We start from the raw sequence: 6000 nt of genomic DNA, 5'->3' as shown, positions 1-6000 counted from the left end.
TTCTTCCCTTTATGCAATTTCAAATTACCGGTATTGAAATCAGCCTCCTCCATTTTGAAAATGATGACAGGGGAAGTGTCACTCGTGACGTCACGAGTTTGACCAGGCGGTAATACTAAGCATGCGCTAATTATTTTGCTAAGCGAGTTTGACCCGGCAGTAATTCAAAGCAGGCGCATACTATATGCCCGGCGGTAATTCAAGGAGATACGGTATGTGTCAAGTGTTAATTCAAGGTTAAGGAAAAATATCGACATATATATCGTGTATCGCGATATGGCCTAAAAATATCGAGATATTAGAAAAAAGCCATATTGCCCAGCCCTAGTGTGTAGTGAAATGTACACTGAATGCCACACACACACACACACGCACACACACGCACACACACGCACACACACGCACACACACGCACACACTACGCAGGAGGGGCAAAGACCATATACTATCAGTCTGAAAACATGTCGAGTATATGACGTCCTTATCAGCACTTCTGACTACCGTCCAATAAAGAGTGAAGGGTTGCTGATGTTATAGTAACACACTTTGTAGAGTACCTGAACGCATCGCTATAGTATTAATGACCACATGTCCACCTTAGTGTACGATTAGCCAGGCGGTTTTAGTTACATACCAATCCTCTTGCGGTACTTATTAGGCAACGCAGGGCCGATGGCCAAGAGGGCGGCGGGGTTAACATGAGATTTGCGGCAGGACCCTAACCCACTGGTGTCACCTGAACTTAACCTTTGCAGCTTTGGCGGCCTGTAATATGACAAACAACAGCTGCTGGGGACGAGTGTAGAGTTCCAACCATTAGCTGCAATCAAATATGCTAAAAGCGATCTAATGTAGGTCAATATAAGCTAAACTTAGCTTTGCGTAATTGGGGACACAGTGATTTAGTCTAATATTTATTACCGTAATATACCGTGTTTCCTTGAATTGTCGCCGGGGCGCTAATTAATTTAAAACCTCTTCTCACTCCGGCGTTTCCCAAAGGCATGCGGTAAAGGTAGGCATGCGCTTATTATCTGCCATTTATTTTCTTTTTCACCTATGTCCCACTCTCCCTTGTGGAGGGGGTCCGGTCCGATCCAAGGTTCTCATAGTCATCATTGTCACCGACGTCCCACTGGGTCATTATTGTCACCGATGTCCCACTGGGTGTGAGTTTTCCTTGCCCTTATGTGGGCCTACCGAGGATGTCGTGGTGGTTTGTGCAGCCCTTTGAGACACTAGTGATTTAGGGCTATATAAGTAAACATTGATTGATTGATTGATTGATTTTAAAACCTCTTCTCACTCCGGCACTTACCAAAGGCATGCGGTAAATATAGGCCTGCGCTTAAAAATTTGAGTGTGATGTAAGGATACCATCATGAAAAGCACATTTAAAGGCCTACTGAAACCCACTACTACCGACCACGCAGTCTGATAGTTTATATATCAATGATGTGAAGTGAAGTGAATTATATTTATATAGCGCTTTTCTCTAGTGACTCAAAGCGCTTTTACATAGTGAAACCCAATATCTAAGTTAAATATAAACCAGTGTGGGTGGCACTGGGTAAAGTGTCTTGCCCAAGGACACAACGGCAGTGACTAGGATGGCGGAAGCGGGAATCGAACCTGTAACCCTTTACGTTGCTGGCACGGCCACTCTACCAACCGAGCTAAGCTATGAAATATTAACATTTCAACACATGCCAATACTGCCGGTTTAGTTTACTAAATTAAAATTTAAAATTTCCCGCGAGTTTCTTGTTGAAAATGTCGCGGAAAGATGACGCGTACGCGTGACGTCACTGACTGTCAGGAAATATTAGCAGCTGCACCACTCGCGGCTAAAAGTCGTCTGCTTTAATCGCATAATTACACAGTATTTTGGACATCTGTGTTGCTGAATCTTTTGCAATTTGTTCATTTAATAATGGAGACTATAAAAAACAATGCTGTTGGTGGAAAGCGGTGTATTGCAGCTGTCTTTAGCACCGAGACACAGCCGATGTTTCTTTGTTTGCTGTGAAGCGGAGCGGTCAAGCGAACATGTTTTCTCTATGTCAACCAGCATGTTTTTGGATGGGGAAATTGTGATATATATCTTACCGGAGACATCATTGGATTATTCGTCATCCTGCAGCAGCGGCAGCTGTGAGCTTGGCTCCTCGGCTTCTCTCTGAGACACTTTGTGTTCACCGCAGCCATCAAACCTCGAGGTATGTCTTTACAATCTTTAAAATCTCACTAAAACACTATTAAAACAATAAGCAGATAAGGGATCTTCCAAATTATCCTAGTAAACGTGTCTAATTACATCTGAAATGCTCACACTACCGTCGCCCGGAGCCGTCGCTTTTTTTCTATTCCTTCAGTATCAATGTCCTAATACACTAATCTTTCATCATCGCTCAAATTAATGAGGAAATTGTCGCTTTCTCGGTCCGAATTGCTCTTACTGCTGGTGGCTCCCGTTAAAAATAATGTGAATATATGTGGAGCCCTGCAAACATTGACGTCACGTGCACATACTTCCAATACAGGCAGGGCTTTTCTATTAGCGACCAAAAGTTGCGAACTTTATCGTCGATGTTCTCTACTAAATCCTTCAAGCAAAAATATGGCAATATCGCGAAATGATCAAGCATGACACATAGAATGGACCTGCTATTCCCGTTTAAATAAGAAAATCTCCTTTCAGTAGGCCTTTAATAAAAATTTAAAAAAACGTTATTATGGTCTTACCTTTACTTATAAATGAAGTCCATGCGCGGCTCATTCTGATCAAAAGCATCGATAACTTGTTTATAGAAGTCTTCCTTATCTTTCTTCACTTTTAAAAGTCTCTCTGTCTCGATGGAGATCTTCCTTTATTACCTTCTGCTTCGATTGAAAGTCCGGTTTAGAAAACTGTTTGATTTTAGATATGTAATCCTCCATGTTAAAAGTGCAAGCGAGAGGGAAAAATAAACACACGCTGCTCACTCTTGCTGCTTGTTGTCACTTCTTCTGCAGCCGAGTAGTCGCAAGAAGGATCAGTAGCGCACTCTACCACCAGGTGGCGGGAGTCATTTAATGACTCATATTTGACACACGCAGCTACGGTTTATTATTAAAACATAGCTGCTTACTGTTCTTTTTAGCATATTCAATAGCTTGGACCTTAAATCCTTCTGAATAGCTCTTAATCTTCTTCCCTTCATGCGATTTCAAGTGATTGAAATCAGCCTCCTCCATTTTGAAAACGATGACAGGTGAAGTGTCACTCGTGACGTGACGAGTTTGACCCTGTGAAAATTCTAGGCATATGCTAATTATTTTGCGAGACGAGTTTGACCCTGCGGAAATTCTGGACATGTGCTAATAAAAATAATATTTTGCGAAACGAGTTTGACCCGGCGTTAATTCTGAGCCGCCGCTAATACTAAGCATGCGCTAATTTTTTTTGCAAAACGAGTTTGACCCGGCAGTAATTCTAGGCAGGCGCATACTATATACCCAGTGGCAATTCAAGGAAATACGGTAGATAGTATGTTTTTAGAACGTGCCAAGGCTCAACTTTTGGCACCCATGGTTTATAAAACATAACACACCAAGTACCACAATGTTTGTCAATGTTTATGTATTTATTTATTTTTATTTGCTACTACTAATTTTGTCTTTTTGTCACACCAGTTGGTTATGACCTTTGACCTCACATGGCCATAACACAGGCGGACAGGTGGAGCAGTGGTAAGTCACATCCTTTAAATGAACAACTTTCTGGTGACAGAAAACGTAAAAGAGAATACTTCTGCACAACAATGGACACAAACACCCATGACTGTAGTCCAGCCAACTCGGAGAACACCATAATCAAGTTCGCCGATGACACAACAATGGTGGGTCCCATCAGAGGGGGGATGAGTCTGCATACAGAGATGAGGTCCTGAAACTACCAGCGTGGTGTTTAGTGAATAATCTGGCACTGAACACCACAAAAACCAAGGAACTCATCTTTGACTTCAGGAAAAACACTGCAGACCCCGCCCCCCTCTACATCAACGGCGAGGAGGTAGAGAGAGTCAGCTCCTTCAAGTTCCTCAGCACCCTCATATCTGCTGACCTGTCCTGGACCCAAAATACAACAGTTGTCATCCAGAAGGCCCAGCGGAGACTCCACTTCCTGAGGGTGCTGAGGAAGAACAGACTGGAGAGGCAGCTGATGGTGACCTTCTATCGCTCGGCTGTCGAGAGCCTGCTGACGTACTGCATAACAGTGTGGTACGCCAGCTGCACTGAAGCAGACAAACAGGCGATTCGGAGGGTCATTAAGTCTGCACAAAAAAATCATCGGCTGCCCCCTGCCCTCCCTGAAGGATTTATACAACTCCCGTTGCCTCAAGAAAGAAAAACCATCACCAAAGACTGCACACACCCTGGCTACCACCTGCTACCATCAGGCAGGCGCTACAGGTGCATCAGAGCCTTAACAGAGCTGTCACCACGTTGAACTCCAACTTATAATAATAATAATAATTCACCTCTGTACAATATCCTACCTTAATACCCTACTGTGCAATACTACCCTTCGAGTGCAATACGTCCGTCACTGATTGTTATTTATTACTTCGGTACTCTTGTCTTGTTCTGTATATTGTACAGTATCTTGTATTTCTACAGTGTTTTGTATATTGTACGGGATTGCTTGTTATTTTTATTGGATAGTGGTCTGTTTATTTCAATTGATAGTTTTTCCTTTATTACCTTTTGTGTTATTTATTTTACCCCATATTTGTTCCCACAACTGCACCTCAAGTGAGAGTTTCTAATCTCATTATATGCAAATATGACAATAAAGTCTATTCCAGAGGTCACCAACCTTTTTGAAACCAAGAGCTACTTCTTGGGTACTGATTAATGGGAAGTGTTACCAGTTTGATACACACTTAAATAAATTGCCAGAAATAGCCAATTTGCTCAATTTACCTTTAATATATATATAATATATATATATATATATAAATGGGTATTTCTGTCCGTCATACCGGCGTACTTTTTATTTCCTTTTACGGAAGGTTATTTTGTAGAGAATAAATGAGGAAAAAACACTTAATTGAACGCTTTAAAAGAGGAGAAAACACGAGAAAAAAAATAAAATAAAATTTGAAAAACATAGTTGATCTTAAATTTCGGTTCTTTAAAATGCAAAATTCAACCGAAAAAAATGAATAGAAAAACTAGCTCCTCCGAATATTTTTGAAAAAAATAAAAAAAAAATTTAAGGAACATTATAAGTAATTTTTCTTGATTAAGATTAATTTTATAATTTTGATGACATGTTTTAAATAGGTTAAAGTCCAATCTGCACTTTGTTAGAATATATAACAAATTGGACCAAGCTATATTTCTAACAAAGACAAATCATTATTTCTTCTAGATTTTCCGGCACAAAAATTTTAAAAGAAATTCCAGACTTTGAAAAGGGATTTAAATTTGATTCAACAGATTTTGTAGATTTGCCAGAATATTTTTTTTTTATTTTAATCATAATAAGTTCGAAGAAAAATTTCACAAATATTCTTCATCGAAAAAACAGAAGCTAAAATGAAGAATTCAATTAAAAATGTATTTATTATTCTTTACCATAAAAAAAAATACTTGAACATTGATTTAAATTGTCAGGAAAGAAGAGGAAGGAATTTAAAATATAAAAAGGTATATGTGTTTAAAAATCCTAAAATTGTTTTTAAAGTTGTATTTTTTCTCTAAAATTGTCTTTCTGAAAGTTATAAGAAGCAAAGGGAAACAAATTAATTTATTTAAACAAGTGCAGACCAAGTATTTAAAATATTTTCTTGGATTTTCAAATTCAATGAGTTTTGTCCCTCTTAGAATTGAAAATGTCGAGCAAAGTGAGACCAGCTTGCTAGTAAATAAATCCTATTTAAAAAAAAAAAAAGAGGCAGCTCACTGGTAAGTGCTACTATTTGAGCTATTTTTAGAACAGGCCAGCGGGCG

General features: G+C 39.5%; 1 protein-coding gene across 1 annotated transcript in view; it reads right to left on the bottom strand.

Annotated features, from left to right (window-relative positions):
* The window catches only part of e2f2 (E2F transcription factor 2), a 47978-nt gene that overhangs the window by 41154 nt on the left and 824 nt on the right, over nucleotides 1-6000 (bottom strand). The gene's annotated exons all lie outside the window — the stretch shown is intronic.

This window comes from Nerophis ophidion, linkage group LG03 (genome assembly GCF_033978795.1).
Source record: "Nerophis ophidion isolate RoL-2023_Sa linkage group LG03, RoL_Noph_v1.0, whole genome shotgun sequence".
Classification (NCBI taxonomy): Eukaryota; Metazoa; Chordata; class Actinopteri; order Syngnathiformes; family Syngnathidae; genus Nerophis; species Nerophis ophidion.
The sequence above is the reverse complement of the archived record's forward strand: the minus strand, read 5'-3'. Positions and strand labels throughout refer to the sequence as shown.